Raw genomic sequence first — 18,895 nt, 5'->3', positions numbered from 1 at the left:
TAGGAGCAACATGATTCCTGGTACCTTCTTGGGAATTCTGTGAATTCTTGCAAAAATTACATGATGAATTAGGGCTGCCCTAGAGAGTTCAGCGTTTCAGCAGATCACATGGAGAGCTCATTGGTCTTATTAACACCAGAGATATTTTCTCCTTGCAGATGGCACAGCATTTTTTCCTCTTAAATATTTCCTGAGGTACATTTTATATTCAACATGTTTTTTCATTAGACTTTCATGTCTTCCCTTTTTCCCTTACTTTTCAATTTAGTTTTGGCTGTTCTAAGAAAAGCTCTCCTGTTCGTCTGCTTCTACCGTCCACTGAACACTTCCAATCCCTTTCAGAGGGTTGCACAATAGGGAGGAGTAAGAGACTCACCTTTTCTCCCTTTCAAGCTTCACAGGCATTGCCAACCCACTTAATTCCAAATCTAAATGAGATTTAAGAATTCATTTCCTCACTTTAACACATGAAGATCCAGGCTGTGCCTTTTGTCCCATCAATTTAGAGTACGCTCTGGCAGCAGAGACACCGAAAGCTTTATTCTGGGCCATCGAAATGAACATCGGCAGGAACAGACTGTTCCATCAATTTTGCCACCACTTTCCCACAGACGCAAGCTGTTCCATGCCCCACCATTGGAAGAAAGTTGTCCTGTGGCAAAATGCTATATAATCACTATGAAAAAAAAAAAATCTGCCTTATTTGAAATTTGGAGGTTTTTGCATGTCTGACAGCACATCCCAACTGTAATGCACAGCAACAATTTGGAAGAAGAAACAGGACAGCAGAGTAGTAGAACAGGTAACTATAAAATTATTTGCTTTTTTGTAAATGTTTATATGCTTATATAATTGCTTGCATACTATATAAGTAGAAATACTTTCTTAGTGACATAATACTCGAAAAAGAATAAGCTGATGATTTACAAAGACTGCCTTTGTTTCTTTTCAAATCCAATATAACCCCCTCTCTCATGTATTTCTGCAATCTAAGGTAAAAAAAATGATGTTTACACAAAGTATTTTGAAACAGAAAAATGTAGACTCTGCAGAAGGCACAGGCAACCTGATTTACAAAGAAAACAGCATATAAAGTGACCCCTGTATCAAAGTTAGAGCAGATGCACACTTGCAAGGTCACTCTACCATCGCTGTTCAGACTAGGTCAGCTTTTGAAGACGTATTACTTCAAGCACGCTTGTTACCCTGACACAGACCTCACAGGCATATGTCTACCTTCATACTCGACAGCTTAACTAAAATGTCCTTATTGCTTAAGAAGGACACGGCATCCTACGCTGACAGTCCAGTACTCACATGCACAATATCAGTTTCAGTTGGCAAATACTCTCACATTCGACTTCTGAGTGACTAAAACAATCAACTAACTAAACACCTCAATTCCTCGCCTCGGGAGGAAATCCTCCCATTTCACTAAAATCTGGGGGACGGGGCTGCATCGTTATGATTCACATGGATGTCAGCAGATACAATCACCTGGTCCTCGAATCTGGCAAAGGCTGAGAAAACATCTAATATAATTGCTTGGCATCAGTACCAGAACTGCACAACTTCTTCTGCATTTATTAACCCCATGCCAACTGAGCAAGCTTTTACCTCTGTCCTGAACACACCCACTCCCTGTGAAAAAGCAGTAAGAAACTCCAGCTCTGGGAGTTCATTGTGCGGAGCACAAAGCCCCTCTAGGCACTTCAGATTGGAAGCTGAGAAATAGCAACTACAATAGCTAAACAGGATCACTAGGTATCACATGTTTTTCAAACACGTATTCCATTAAACATTTCAGCAATGCTAAACACTAAAAACTCTATAGTGAGACAGATGTTCTGTACATCACTTCAAAACAAAAAGCACACATGGAAATCAGAAAGCGGTAAAAAACTGATGCTAGAAAAGAATAAGGCTTTAAATCAAACTGACATTGACCCAGAATAGCCTACAAAATTTAAGCTGAAAGAGCCACAAAATAATCTAGCCATCCTTATGGACAAATCAAAACCAACCAGGCTCAGACATCTCCTGCAAATCATTAATGATCAGCTGATAGTAGAATAAAGAGAAAGGACATTTCTTAGAACTGAAATTCAATTTTCTGACTGTTTTCTGGAGGACAAAGCATTCATTCCATTGCCTTCTGAACAGTGACACACAGACCAAAGCAATACGCAAAACTGTGTTTCGTGAATCACAGCTCACAATGGCAAACGATTCTCTTCCTAAAGACAGCTTAAAAATCTTACTTTTCTAATCTTACTTTTCTAAGTTGCTCCAAGGACATTGCATAACCGAAATCAGAAGAAAGGTGATGGATAAAACATTCTCTCTGTTAAAGTAAACTGACCTTAATCTCAAAAAAAACACAGGAGACTTTGGAGACTAAGTGTTTTCAGCACTAAACGAGTACACCTTTTTAATCTCAGTTGTTGTCCAAGAGCTTTCTAAACATACAACGAATGCATCACCTGATCGGGAATTCTCAAAAGATGCTTTTTTCAACCCCCAAGGAACAATAATCCCTTCCAGTGTGCTGCATCTTCCATCACAGCCTTTTCACACACAGAGGTGGAAGCAAGGGTGACCGAGGCAAATTCCGGACCTGAAGAGGCTGAGCGCTGCAAGCAATGTTACCCCCGCTCAACCGGGAGTTCAACCACCCTCATCCAGCCTCTTTTACCCCAGCACAGCTCAGCCACTGTTTGAAACCAGGTTAACATTCACTACTACAGTGAGTAAACTGGTAAGAGATGGTAAAAACCCATTAGGAGTCAACAACATGCATGTAGACTAGAACAACACCTGCTCAGCCTGGGTTCACGCTGCAAAAAGGAGAGAAATTCCAGAATTATCACTGTTTTACTAGACAACACAGTTTTATTCTTCTTTGGAATAGGTAACTCTGGTTCATGGGTGGAACACGCTGCTCTACATCATTATCTTTTCTTCCAACACTCACTCACAGAGAATCATCCTCAGGCTTCAAATATTGTCAGTTTCTTTACCTCTCCTTGATAACTATCTCATCGACAAGACAACATCAGAATTCTCTTAGGTTGCAACTGTAAATATTGTGATCAAGCCTGTGATCCAGAAAGGGAACCTAAGGAATTCTTTAAAAATCTAAACATTAAAAGTTAATTATTTATTACAACTAGTAGATTCTAAGTCATCCAGAAATATGTTCATATAGTTGTTAATGCACATTTTTATACTTTTGAGGGAATGGGGGGAGATAAAGTTTAATTTTGTATTCATTTTAACTGATCTATACAAATCTGTGAAGTCAACAGTTCTGTAACACCAAAACAATAGGCTTCTATTACCCAAATTAAAGGATGTTCTCAGTGACTAAATACAAAACGTTTCACCTCAATGCCTTTTTCGTCTTTAAAGGGTAAGATGCAAGTAAGAAAAAAGCAACACATCTACATTCAGAAGGTGCACTGTGCTCCTTCATGAGAACATTTTTGAGACTACTTAATTTAAGGCCATGTCTATGCTACCACGTGCACTTAAAAACATTCACTGTTTTCACTGATGGCAGCAGCAAGAAACTCATAGTATTAAAATGTGTGAACTGCTGAGACTGTCACCTAAAAATATTAACAACATGGTTAGTCAGCACCTCGTTTCTTCAAATATAGCCAGCAAAACCTTGCAAGGAAATTTAATCACACTGGAATTAGGAAGTGACAGTGGTGGGTGATTTTCAAACCAAAGGAATTGAATGAAAATGTCTTCCACTATGAAGCACAGCCATATTTGAGGACAAGCAACTCAATCACAGCTTGACACATTATCTTCATTCTACACAGAAGTACGTGTGACTGCTTCCAGAAAACTGTAAGACAAATTAATGCACCAAGTCAAAATTACAGGCAAGCCAAAAATAAGCCTATAAAGAATACGAACCATCTTCCATACAGCCTAATTAGGAGTCAGTTCTTCTTGTCCTACGAGCAAATCATCTTTCATTGCCTCAGTGTTCAGGTCTGTAAAATAAGGGTAAACTTCATAGGTTTTATCACACCTAATAAACTCCATGGTAACTTTTATTCATCAACTACTGAAAAGGGTTTGTAGTGACAGTTGTGTTTCAACCTGTAACGACAGCAGTCATTCTGCTCTTACTGGGGGGAGACAAGCAGGCACGCGTTAGAGGGCGAGCCCAGGGTATCTGTGCATACAAGAATAATCTGCTGAATTACATCAGAAACACTGTGCTGCTGCCAACATGAGAAATAAGGATTTAATTTTTTTTACCTACTATATTTAGTTTTGGAATTGTTTACTTTGCCACAGTATTTCCATTGCACATTTCTTCCCTTTGTGTGTACAAAACTAGACCCACGTGATCCAGGACCACAATCTGACCCAAAGCTCAAACTGGCGACCATTCCTCCAGAGAGAAAGACAAAAGTCTGATCCAAAGAGGGACGTGTACACTTAAACTGAGATTTGGACTAGGAAGTGGGTAACATCCCTTACAAGCAGAAAGTGCACAGGTTTTGCCCATCCTAGCTTTTTAATACATATGCATTTATGTTGTAGTTACATGCTCACTTTAATCCTATATAATCCCTTTTAAAAAGTGCATTTCCAGCCTTTTTAGCAATTTCTTATTCCCAGCTTCGGCTACTGATTCCTTTCTCTTGCGTGCCAGGAGTAGCAACTGTACTGTGGCATCCAGAGACAGTTCACAAACTGAGTTAGCAAAGACTCACTCAAAAAAAAAAAAAGGAAAAGGAAAATTAACTTCGGGGGAAAAAAAAAAAAATAATCTTTCAGACAGATAAATTCTGGCTCAGACCAAAGGTGTACCAGTACTCATGTCAGCACCAGAGCAGTGGCAGGAATGAAAGAAAAGGACACTTCTGGCAGATTAAGGGAAGCTCTAAGTTCTCCCCTTCTCAGATGCATGCCCTAAGCATCAGGCTGCAATGACACATACCCTCTTCTTTGCCCTCTTCTGATCCAATGAATCTTTAAGTTCTTCATGGGAAGCAGAACAACAGGAAAAATAAAAGCATCAGCATCATAACCTATAGCTAAGTGATGATGACCTTCTCCAGGAAAACACAGGAACTGAACTGTGCTGCCTCAAAACAGCAAGGCTGCACAAGGCATAACCATAAGTCCATCACAGGATGCAGAATTACCTGCTGTCACATCAGCTGATACTAAAGGGTAGGGTTAAAGTGTGAAAACCCCTGTGGTCCCCTTATATATCCATGTCTGGAAGGAGAAATAGGTGGGCAGAGGGAAAAGCTACATAAATAGCTGCATCTCCTCTCTTTGCAACCCTGAAGCCCAGCTCTTAACGATCAGCAAAGACTTTGAGGAAAGCTGCATTATGAAATACAGTTCACTTTCAGCTTTGTTTCTCAGACAAAACAATTGATTCCAGGTTACTCTTTCCTTGAAAACTTCTGAGAGGCACAAACCACCACCATGAGCATTGATACTATATGGACAATATCTGTTTTTTAAAAAAAATCTTGAATACAGAAGTGCATGGTCTGGAGAAATTAGTCCTTATGTCCTCTGTAAACAACTGTGATTGCTGCGACATCCCTTCTGCTGGTTGAACTCCCTGAGAATGACTGCAATTTGATTATAGAGCAAGGGAGTCTCCATATCATTGCTCTTCCTTCTATAAAGCAGTATACATGGGAAAAAAAACCCAAACCAACACCATGTGGCCCTACTGTATGCATGCACACATACAGTTATTAGAGGGGGAAGAAAAAAAAAGAAAAAGAAAAAACAGGTAGTCTTGTATTTCAATTCCCTCTCTTATTTACGGTTTCTCTTGGTTAGCCTAGTCCCAAAAGTTTTCTGCTGTGATGCTGAGTATGAAACAAAGCAATTCACAGAAAAGAAAAACCTAAGTTGTAAACCCATTTCTAAGAACTCCTTGTCTCCTGAAGGTGTTTCTAATTTAATAAGCCAGGAAAACATAGGTGGTGTGCTACTCCCTTTTTTAAAATAATAAACTGAAAACGCAGTCCTATCCTCCTTATATTCCTGCCCTGCACCTACCACTACGTTGTGGCTGCCTGCTGACCTGGGTCAGTGAGCTGACTACCGATCTGGCAAAAAATAAATAAAACCAAAAAAAATTTTAAAAAAAGATTCTGAATGGTTATTTTTCAACTTACCACTGCTCTGAATTCAGTATATGGCCAAGCAAACAGCTGAGCTTATACAAGGGAGAGGGCAACAAAGCGGAGGACAGGCTGTAAAGGGTGCAGGATGGCAATTTTTTATTTTTAAAGGAAGTAAAAGCAAGAAGAAAAGGCAGCTTATGAAAGCTTAAAATGTTAGTCAAACCAAAGCCTTCCTGTTTTTTAAGACAGTTATGAACCACCATAGAGGAGAGAAAAGAGCAAGCAGTTCTTGCACTTGTCACACAAGAATTGTATAACCCATCTTCTGGAAGTAGAAATTGGGATCTAACAGTCATTTTCAGCCATCGAGGAGAAATATAACAGGGCTGAGTCGAACAGTCATGTGAATGGCACAGTAAAGGAAGAAGAAGAAATATTTAAGACCAAGCTTTCAGAATCTTTAGTACTTTTGATTCATAGGATATGAAATTAAATATGTTGGTAATATTATGAGGAAGAAAATAGTCTACAGCCATTGTCTACTTACATTTTTGAAAATATTGATGAGCCAGAAGAGACTTAATAGTTAAATGCACTTAACCATTTTTTGCACATTTTCTAATTTAAAATTCTTTGAATTGCATTTAGAAAAAAAAAATCAAAATAGCAGTAGATACAATGCTTATCAGTTAATATGTTTATAGTGAAATAATATATAATTTTTTTCCCTGAAAAAATATCAACCTAAGCCAGAGCTTAAAAAAAAATATACAAAAACTTCTACATATTTGCAGCAACATTTGTTTCTAATGTGCAGTTCACATATGTTAATATAGAAGTCAAAGTCTTATTTAGACCTGGGGATAACATTCAACCTACAAATTGATGATGAAACAACAGTTTGGAAATATCTGTAATGTGATTTCAGTTAGAACGTTAACAAAGAGAGCAAAACTGAAAATAATTATTTTAGTTCCAGGTAGAGAAACCCTTAACACCCACACTATTTTCACAATGCTCTCATAGCTGTTGATGTAGTTTTGGTTGAGGCAGTACGTATGAAATCCAGTCTGTTTAGCTTAGATCACTAAACTGAGCCCACGCTTCAGGCATCTCACAAAGCAGCACTACTGCAGTAAGTGTCCAACTTTCAAAGCAATGGAGAGAAGGTCATGACATGCCTTAAAGACCTTCACAAAGATAGCCCATTTGGGTGCCTAACCTCAGGCAGACAAGATTCCCTTGTAGGCTGTTTCATTTCTTTTTCTCCATTGAGCGGGTATGAAACTGAAGCACTGCAGAAAAAGTGCTTCATACGGCACCTGCCTTTAGGTTTCAGTTAACCACTTGTGCTCAGTGGATACAGCTCACACCATTTCCAGTTCAATTCCATGTTAGGTAAATGCTTTTTTTACATCAGTGCGATACCTGGTGATGTAGCTTTGGTTTAGGTATTATGTGCTACATGTAAGCAGAGTCTCTTCACATCCAAAAAGCTGGAGTTAGTGAACAATGTGGGGGTTTAATTATTTATTTCATTGATGTTAAAAAAACAGCATTGTAGCTTGTTACTCTTGTCCATTCTATAACAAACCACATGAAAAAAATTAACTTTAGAAAAGAACTACAGATTTGCAATTCTCATATTAAGTCAGTTTATATAATCTTTAATCCAGTCTCATAATAAACCCCTCAACAAAAAGCTGTTAATCTGGGTTGCATACATGACGTTGCCCATAAACAGTAATGATAGCTATTGTGCACTTCATAAAACAGTAAACTTAAATTCTGTCAGGTTAGTATTAGGTAATAATTAGCAGGTGTGTGTACTAAAATTAAGCTAGTTTTTCTTTCTTAAGATCTAAATTAATTTTATCAAGTTTCTAGTGCAGAGCAACTTACTGCACCTAACAATGATTCTAGAGTTTGAACTAAGTGCTGAAAAAAGACTTTTTAATACAGTTCTTTTTTGTAATTAACATATTAAAAAAGCAGCCAACTTTCAAAGGTAAAACAGTTCTTTTCAAGAAATACCTTTAAGTCTCTAACACAGAGGGTCCTCGCTGCCACAAATCCTCTTGATGAGTTAACAGAAACTATCTTATACAAGCAGGGTGGATAAAAACTTACCCCTACAACAGGTTATAAAACAGTAACATCAGTTCATTAAAACTGATTAAAAGAGGAAGACTGTGATTTTAATTCTGAGTCCATTAAACCACACTGTTCTTGCAAATGCGGTCAATGAATTAACATCGGCAACACTGAACTCAGATGTGATGCCCATCCAGTAAATTCAACATCCCCAAGAGGATTGCAAGGAGTGCAGCCAGCAGGTGTGGAATCACAGAATAATTTAGGTTGGAAAGGACTTCTGGAGGTCATCTTGTCCAAAACCCTGCTTAAAGCAGGTCTAATTAAATCAGGTCTTTGCTAGTAAAAAAGTCTTAACCTCCAAATCAGGAAGCTGGAAGCAAAGCGTTTATTGGGAACGGTCCCAAGAACATGTCTCAAGTCTGAACTGCAGAACCATACCCAAGAATTGTTTGGGGTAACATGAATCGGTACAGATCAAAATGCTAGGACAATGCTGTTTAAGAGTTAAGCCATATAGATGATTGTGCCCCAGCATGTGGGAAAGTTACAGCACGGTGTTTAATACATCATTGTAGGCATAACCTCACCGTGCCCCCTTTTGGACAAGTGTGCTCTTTTGTGTGGTCCAGTGAATAAACTGTCACTGGACTTGCTTTTTGGAAATGCTGGGGGTGGAGGGGTAGAAATTACCTTAAATACATTTAACAATAAGGTTTGACTGAGGAGCAGAGTGCAGTCAGACCGCTCAGTGCTTTATAGTCTCTCCATAAAAACTGAATGGTTCATCAAGTCATTTCTAGTCAAGTATTTACTAAAAAAACACAATGCAAAGATAAACTTATATCAAAGGTTATGGGCAGGGTGGTGAACCCATATCAAGAAAAAAAAAAAAAAGAAAGAAGAAAAAACATGCTGATTATTCTCAAACTCTCATCTTAAACAGACTATCCTCTGAAAGCAATGAGCCTAAGCCTATATTCCACTTATCACAGGCACAATGCCTATTCACTACACAATCTCATTGAAGTCCCTGGAACTACCAGCTGAATAGATTTAGAGATTTGCAGAATAACACTCAACAACAAACACACAGAACTACCCAATTTCCTATTTCTGTCCTAAACTCACACTTACGAATTCAGAAGCTGAGTTCAGGAAAAATCTGTATGCCCTATAACTCACATGATAAAAACATAATGCTTGTAATTTAAGAAGAAAAACTGAGGTACTCACGGGTTAAAAAAAAAAAATCATGTATTTTCTGTTTTCTTTGAAAAATAAGGCTTTCAAATGAAGAACCAAGATAATTCTACTTAGATTTTAACTCTCCCTGGGTAAATAAAACCTGATACAATAATGATCACCACAAAGCAACCAACACAAAAGTTTGCAACAAATAAGTAAATACAAAATATTCTACCCTAAATTGCTGAATGAATTTGAACAAGTGTTGCCATTTTGACTGAATGAATTTGTTATTTTGGACCTCAGGAATTCTACCTCCTGATGACGACATATTATGAGGACAGCAGGGGGGGAACATCACCACTCGCATCCCTTTTTTAAGGACAATTTAAGGTTTAAAATATCTAACAGAGTTTAAACATCTTGTTCAAAAAAAAAAAAGCTTCTGTAAAACACTGGAAGATATGGAATTTCTATTACTAATTCTGTGCTGAACAAGTGAGAGTTGACTTATGCAGCTAATATTAAATTTAGAAATTAAATACATGTCCATATTGTATGCAGCCTAGCTGGAATTCACTAGATTAAACATACTAATTAATTTGGTCATGGTGTGTTTTGTATTATAATTCAGCATTTATTTATGAGGCCCACATACTCAGTTTACTGAATTTAATGACTGCACTGTTCTTAAACATATCATTAGAAGTGCTAACATTTTGTATCATTAACCCTGTATCATTCCACAATTAATACAAAATTATCAAAAGAATATAAGCGGCTATGCATTTTTAAGCCACTTGTAATTACATTTAGAAATGTTTTAACTATTTCATGCTAAGTAAGAGTCGATACTCCATTTTCACTCTAAGATATTCTTCACTCAAGAGAGAAAATAAACCCCCAGCTTTTCTGATCACTTATTACTTTCAAGTTTCCTGTAGAGCACAGTCATTCACAGATGTTTTTCTGTGTTATCATACATTTAGATAGATTGCTATCTCTGACTGCAAGAAATATGTAAAAGATGAAAACAGGCCACAAACATCAATATTTCATTACAAGGTGGGTCTTGTTTTGTGGTCTAATAATACATAAATGACTGAAAAACTTTCTGAAATGTGATGAGCATTTCTACTCTCAGCCAGCATTCACCGAGACGTCACTATACACCCTAAGTGTTTCAGGGGTCTGTCGACATGTCCCAACATACTGGCCTCTGCTGAAATCACACACTTACACAATTGTCAGACAAAAGGGGGGGGGGGGGGGGGGGGGGGATGATGGATCCTTCTATAATTTTGTACTGTAGTCTTTACTAAGTGAAAGTGTATTGAATGGTCAACACACATGGGTACAGATAGAGGTTTTTAAAAGCTGCCAGGAAAGCTTTTCATTCATCTGTCAGCAATTTATATCAAAATCAAATGACTACTTCTGAAGATCAGACAATTAAAAATGGTGCGTATTACCCCTGCAAGCAGCAAAGCAAGGTATGAAAAATAATTCTTCCTACTGTCTATACTATCTCACTCACACACAAGTCATGTCAGGTAAGGTCCAAAACAAAAATGAGAAACTATAATGCTAAAGGGCTCTCTGTTACCCAAAGTCTTAATTTTTTAACTATTTATGGATGAAGGGAAATAAAATTTGAAGATTTATCTTAATGTCTATCAGTGTGACTTACCAAATGCAAGCCAGAACTCCCCAGCATTCAGAACTATGTTTTTATTTGTTTGGTCTAATCTCAGACAATCATTTGTGGAGACCCAGTATTTCTCAAGTTCCACCATTACTTTAAAAATATAACATTTCTACCTTCTGAAATGGGAACAACGGTGAACAAATGGCAGTTTAGTAACTGCTGCCTGAATGTCAAGACTGCCAATGACTTTGCTGCTAAAGCAATACACAAAAGCTCACAACTTGTAACCAAAATTTCAACCAGCTTATTTGTTGGAACATCAAACCTTTCCTCGGTTCCAGTTGCATAGGTTTGCATGATGCCACTCAACCTTTTGACACTGAAATCGAGAACATCTCTTAAGGGGAGTAAGGAGACGTCAAGTACTTTATATATTCAGTAGCATGAATAAAGAATGTCTTTCTAAGAAAAACTGATTTAATAGCATGAATTATTTTCTGCTTTGCCAAGTTCACTAACAGGATGAGGGTTTTTTTTTCCTTTTAATGGAAAATAATGTCTGAGCCATAGTGCTTTACAGTGGCACAAAAGTCTATTCAAATTAGCAACATATTTTATAACAGGGAAAACAAAAACTGTTCACAAAAACAGAAGAGTTAAGTGAAACCTAAATTGAAAGTGTCTCATAAGCATAAGCCCTACACTTTGTCATCTACAAGGTAAAAGACGACGTCTTCACTGAGGTGAGTAGAGCTACGCTGGTTTACTTTAGCTAGGCATATCCTACCTTCAGAAAACTTCACGCTCTCATTCATAAAAACAAAACTACTCCACCTATCCAAGCCTTCTGAATGTATAGATGGTAACATAGCTGAGAGGAAAAAATATTAGCAATACAATCTGGATTCAGATTTTTGTTAGACAAGTGATAATATTTACTTTTATAAAGCTGCTCAGTGATCATTAGTCTCATAAGCATTACATTATTAGGAAAAGAGATTTTTAAATAAATGAACAAATTGCTATGACAAGTAACATTTGATATTTTTGTGTTAAAAGATCTATTATTGCTCCTGTCATTAGATTACAAACTTCTCAAGACTAGTGCTGGTCAGTTTATTTATGTGGCACTCTAAGCATAAAGTTTCAGTACAATTTCTTTAAAAAGGTCAGACAAACGTTCAAAGAATTATAATGAGACTGGATGAGGCCTCTGAAGGACGATGCAGTCTTTCATTTGCTAATCTAAAGTAACACTTATTAGCAATGATGATTTCTTCAACCACTACACAGTCACCCACTCCATGACCCAGACAAAGCGTATCAAGGGCTTCTATGATTTAGGAAACAGTTGCTGTATTACAGTAAATCATGTGCTGATTAGATTTCCCCACCCCAACAAAAAAAAATTCTAACATGCAGCTTTCTATGACAATTCTTGCCAGGAAAATATTTTAAATCTGTATTTCACCAATTTCACCATTGACAGTGATTTTTTTAGGACAGTAAAAATTACTAAAACTGAAATAAGGAAATATACATTAGTGCCTTTGTATGTTGGATTAACTGCTGTCAAAAAACACTATCAGAAATTCAACACAATGTTGAAAAATAACACCAACAGCACTACTTATTTCAATATGACACATTCCAAGTTCTACACCAATAGAGCCTTTATGATAATATTTGTTGCTGTCACAGGAAAAAAATAAAGTTTTAATATCTTATGATTTTTGTAAACTGCTATTTTACACTTCAGTAATTCAGATACAAAAAAAACAGATTTAAAGGTTAAAATCAAAATTTACAAGACTTACAGAATACAGATTTTAGACTATTATAGAAAAATATTCTCCTTTTTAAAATAAATTACTTGAAAGAGTAAACAAAGTTGGCAAACCTCTTTTACACTAAAAATTTCTGCAATCATTCCAGTGTTTTGCCGTGGGGAGCGGGGGCGGACGGGACCCACAACAAAAAAACCACAAAACCCAGAGAAACAGAGATTCTATTATTACATAATTATAATCCATAGCTAACACATTAAGATTCTCATTTTAAACATTTACCAGAAGTGTGCTAAAAAAAGAAAAAACAGGGAAGTCAACAAAAATAATTTAACACATCTTTTCTCATGTTGAAAACTGTTTTTGTTTTCTTTTACACATGAAGATTGCATTTGCATGCATAACAGCTGACTGTAAAACTAAACCAAAGTTGCTACTGTAACCTATAATGCACATTTAATATATGAAAAAAGATTTTAACACAAAGAGATACTACAGACTCCGAGTTCAGTAGTACATAGCAATCCAGGTAATTTGCTGATTTCAGTGGATTCACAGGGTATGTTGATCAGTGCTGCATTTAGTACAGCACTTTCCAATTTCTAGTTTACTGTTCTGCTTTCTGTATTTCTAGGCACTAATGTTTACAATTAACTTTTTTGCAGACACAAACGCATCAACTATCAACAACCTCAATCTGTTATAGAGACACAAGTTGCAAAATTTAAAATAATTGGGTCAGCTAAGCTTGACCTTATATGCTGGATTTCAGTCTAAATTACAAAAAGCATACCCACCCCCTTGCAAGGCCCACGGCGTATATTAGCATGAAACAGTTCCAGGCTTATGCTACTTTTCTATCTTGTGTCATCAAAGCAACACCTTTGCGTAAAAAGTATTTTACAAAGATAAATATACTGTGGGATAAAAGCATGTATTGTGTGCACAGACCTCCATGTAAGAAAGCAATCGGAAATACACTTTGTGTTGTATTCTCTATTTTACAATACATTTAAAAGATTATTCTCTTTGTAGTAGCAGCTATTTCAGTTATAGTATTAAAATGAAACTGTACTGGCAACGTTTCTTCCACAGCAAAAGACTGAGCTAAGTGGTGTGGAGCACTTAGAGCCTGGTATTCATAAACAGTTCGTAATTTTATTAGCTTCTGATCTGCATAAGACCGGAAATATTTTTATGCAATGCTTCAGCTGCAACGTTCTGTATATTGTTTACATGCACACTTAAACTAAAAGACTCATGTAATTAGTTCAATATGCAAACTTAAAAAACCTACTGAATGCAACTAGCATGTCTTACAAGAAATACATTGATAACTACAGTTTAGATTGAAATCACTATCCTGATAGTAGACACACACACGTAAATCTTCTTAGAATTGTGTTGACTGTTTTCAGAGGTTTCTCTTTTTTTTTTTTTTAAAGTTTGGCCCTTTTTTACTTATTTTTTTTCTTACTATCAAGAAATCAGTTTTTCCTGAACTTAAATATTTACACATCATACTCAGCAGTAGTGTGTGACCATATACTGTAGGTTAAGAATGAAACTGTGGTGAAGATGAGACCAGAAGATTTGCAGAGGGAACGTGCAAATATTTCAGTAGATATTGAAACAAGCACTATCCTTGCTACTTTTAAAAAGGGGGGGGGGGGGGAGAATTTGCACATCTTTCATCACCTACACAGGCAATATGGAGTAGACATGCACCTTGCCATCTGAAACTAGCCTTGTGAGTTTTGATTTCAAACACTAAAGCTATTCTTCAAAATAATCTAGCAGACGTGCATTGTTACAGCATGTAGTTATGCACGAAGATGTTATTTGTGCATTATACCTGTCACTCCAGACTGTATGCGAAGACCAATACCATAGTTTAAGAAACACCATTCCTTATATGTAGGCATAGGGTTTCTTAGTAGTTTTTTGGTTTTTTGTTTGCATTTGTTGGGGTTTTTTTTCCATAAATGCACACCATTTATTTTTTTTTCCTACTCTGTCAAGCTTCAGTCAGGCCACAGAAAGGGCACCTGAGTCGCCTGACCCCGTACTCAAACTCTTGGAAGCCGTAACACTTGTTTTGAAACAAATCACCTCTGGAGATGGTGCAGGCTTGCTATCAATCACTAACAAGTTAATTCTACATAATAAGGCAGGTTTGGATGCAGACTGATACATTGTGAAATGCTGTATCTAAAATTGATTAGAACAGCACTCAAAATGAATGCAGCCCTCCAAACCACTTCTTTGCTCAGAAACATTAATCTCAATTATAAGGAGAGCTTCATAACGGTAATGCTTGGTATGAAAAAAGTATGAAATAAATCAGGTTTTATAAGACACAGCAATTAATCAGTTTTAGAACTAAGAAAAAGAAAGGTTGTTAAAGCGGCACATTTTTACAACAGTACTCTTTAAAGCCTCTGTAACCTCCAAAAATTAAATGTTTTGGGGTTTGCTTTGTGTTAACGGCTCAACTGGCAGCGTGGATACATACTCTAACTTCAGGTTTCTGATACATTTTACCACCAGCTAAAACTCTTTGCAAATTATACTACATTACTATAAAGTTAAAGCATTTGTTTTAAGATCACAAGATACTCTTCAGCATATGAAGAAGAATCGCATGCAAGCATCCTGAAAAAACTTACTTATTTTAACCAGTTATCCTGGGAAGAAACATTTATTTCATCAAACCAAAGTCTTTTTTATAGTACTTTAAAATTACTTCTGATAAATTTTTGTGCAGTTGATACTGCACAAATTTGCAGGAGCTAAAGTCATGTTATCACTACATCTGCTGAACCAGTAAGCCTAACAAGTTTACATGTATTCATTTAACAGAACAGGTTATACAGTAAAGCTATTCTTAAAATCCAATAATAATCAGATTAACATGTATATATTATTAACAATCTCTAATGTGTAGTATGACAATTCAAATCTTACTCTAAATCTTAAACAAGTGCAACATACTTGCATGAGATTTTGAAAAAAAAAATAATTTAAGACTTCTCTTTAAGAATTTTATATTTTCTTTTCTACACTGCCAGAAAGATGCATTTTTCTGTAACTGAAATGCAACATTCAGTACAGTATCATTTTAAAATTAAAATTATTTCTGACCTGAAGCCTTAGTATGGGTCTCTGGTGTTTTCTTTTAAGTCTACATAGCACAATGCTCCTTCACAAACAGCACCCGATCCTCCAAGTTGCTGAGTACTCTCAGTTTTTATTGGGCCTAATCCAAAACTGATGCGAGTCAGTGGGAGTTTTTGCATCAATCTACACAGGCATCAGTCTGCATAAGGCTCACTGATTTCAACTGGAGTTAGAGGTACTCAGCATCTTACTGAGCCGAGCCTATAATCTGTTAATTGTTGGGGCTAGGAGATGACAGAAACGTACCTTCAGGTTGATTATCATTTCATTTTCTGATATTTTATGGGGTTCGTATCAAATAGCTGCTTATTAAAAGCTGCTATTGTGGATTGATTTGTAACTTTAAATCCAGTTTCTATTACTAAATCCTTTTTTCCCTTTTCCATTTGCACAGAAAATAATTACTCCTGGCTCAAAGAGATTTGACTGAAGTACTAGTCTTAACTTGCTAACTGGATTATGAATGTTATTCTAGATTTTTTTCCACCAATAAATATAAAAAAAAAAAGGATCTTCTTAGCATGGTCAAGTATTTCTTCTACTAAACAATATCTTTCATCTCAGCGTTCACTCATGTAAATTCATTTCACTTTTTAATCTGATGTATGCATCTAATACTACAGCACTGTTGGCTTTTTTTTCCTCCCCTAATTTACCAGATCATTGAAAATAACCCAGCAAGTTCATAACAGCAAAGCTAGGAATTTGAGGAAGATAATTTTTTTCAACCTACTGTATTTTCCCCAAGTTTCAGTGATAGATTTTTCATATATATCCATACCCATATAGGGCCCATTCTTCCTAACTACTCTTACATTACAAAGTACGCTTTATGATAATCCTTCCTTACATATAATATTAAACCAATCTCCTAGATATGAATGCTTTAATAATTCCGAATAGCACTTGGATTATTGTAGAAATGAAGAGCAGCTGTATTTTCCATCAGACAGCATCTTTAAGTGTTTTACAACTGATTCTTCTGTAAGGTAACTGACCTTAGACCAGAAACGTTTATACTTCAATATGTTCTTTACTGGACTGAATTTTAGAATGTAGGCATCCACAAAACATTATTGTAACTCTTCAAAGGAAAGATGCAAAATACTTTGCATGAAGAAATATATATTACATGCAGCAGGTAACAACCAAATAAAACCAAACAAGCATCCAACTAAGAAGGCTTAATGTGAAGGACACATGATATTTAGAAAGTACAAAAATAAAACTGCTTAAGTTTTTTTAATAAGAAGAGTATTTTAAATCTAGAAATTTAGATGAGCCTAAAACTACATGGTATCTTACATAAATAGCTCCTATTAAAACTTTTAACAGCGCATGAGCACATAAAAATGTTTTTTTGTGTATTTTACCTCGTTGCATTACTTTACTTTAAAGCAACTTCACAACATAAAACTTTTAAGCCCACGGAACAATGGACCTGCTCCCTACATGCACGTAAAGAAAAAACCCACCAGATACCAGAAACGTTTCTAAGTTCATGAGGGAGACCACCCCTTCCTCTCCCCAAACCACAGTGACATGCAGCTTCTTTCGGTCGCCCTGTGTTTTCGCCGCGCAGTAACACTATTTTCACTACAATTTATTGAATAAAGGATGAAAGATGCTAGCCTTGACGGTCTGCCTCACACCCCCCCCCCCCCTTTCACAGCAGGGCAGATAAAGCCCCGGCAGTACTTCCAGAGTAGCTCTGACCACCCGGCAGAGCCTGTCACCGCCTGCGACCCCTTGGCGAACGCGCTGCCAGAGGACGAGACACGCGGAGGGACAGAGCGCCCCGCGCACGCGGACCCGAGCTAACACGAACCAAGTTCAAAACCCACCGTAAACTTACTAGGACGGGCTTTCGCGCCCCCGCCGCGACGCTCACCAGACAGAAGTACGGACACTTCCATTTACCTTCCCAGAGCGACGAAGCCGACTTGGGAAAGCACCGAAACCGCGGCGGTGGCAAGTCCTACCGCCGCCCCGCGCGGCCGGGAGCGCGCGCACGCCCGCCACGCGCACAGGCCGCGGGCAGGGGGGGCCCCGCGCTGCGCCCCAAAGCGCGCGGCCCCGCTCCCCCCCCCCCAGACACACACACACACCACACACCCCCCCCCCCCCCCAGCGCAGTTGCCGAGGCGGCGCAGCGCTGCTGACAGACCCGCCCCCCGCTCAATTTTCCGCCCCGCACCGCGGAGTTTCCACCTCAAGTTGCGCTGCCGGCCCCTCCCTCCCTCCCTCCCTCCAGCTCCCTCGCGCCCGCGTAGCCCTACCTGGGGCCGCGCTCCGGCCGCAGCCGCGCGTCCCGGGGCGCCCCGGGGCTCCCGCCCGCCGCCCGGCGAAGGTCCCGCCGCTAGCGGTGTTACCGCGGGGAGGGGGGAAGGGCGGGCCGCGGAAACCCTCCGCCGTCCTCCGCGCACCGGCTCCCTGCCCGCTACGCCCGCCCGCCCTCGGCCGGGGGGGGGGGGGGAGGGTAGCGGTGGCGGCCCCGGTTCCCCGCTGCCGGCCGGCTGGCCGCCCTCGCGGGCGCGGGGAACGCCACTTACCGCGGGCGCGCTGCGAGCCTCGCCGCCTCCGCGCCCCGGCAGCAGCGCGGGGGAGAGAGGCGCACGCCGGCACTTTGTCAGGCCGGGCGGGCGGGAGCGGGGGGAGGGCCGGGGGCCGGGCGGTGGGAGGGCCACGAGTTGCTGCCCGCGCCCCCCGCCGCGGGGGCTTACGCGCCCCGCGGAGTTCACTTTCCCCGCCTCCTCCCCCGCCGGGGCGGGCAGGGAGTTTGGCCCCTCTTCTTGCGGGAGGGGAGGGCGAAGGTGCGCGCACAGCAACGTGCGGGCGGGGGAGGAGCGCGGGGAGGAGCCGCCACCACC

At 39.0% G+C, this 18,895-nt stretch overlaps 1 protein-coding gene across 1 annotated transcript in view; it reads right to left on the bottom strand.

The window, feature by feature from the left end:
* The window catches only part of TENM3 (teneurin transmembrane protein 3), a 430,831-nt gene extending 412,145 nt beyond the window's left edge, over positions 1-18,686 (bottom strand). Inside the window, 1 exon segment of the mRNA XM_075751933.1 lies at positions 18,305-18,686. The gene's annotated coding sequence lies outside the window, so the exon portion shown is untranslated.
* Between the last annotated feature and the right edge of the window lie 209 nt (positions 18,687-18,895).

Source organism: Balearica regulorum, chromosome 4 (assembly GCF_011004875.1).
Source record: "Balearica regulorum gibbericeps isolate bBalReg1 chromosome 4, bBalReg1.pri, whole genome shotgun sequence".
NCBI lineage: Eukaryota > Metazoa > Chordata > Aves > Gruiformes > Gruidae > Balearica > Balearica regulorum.
This window is presented reverse-complemented; position numbering and strand designations above follow the sequence as displayed.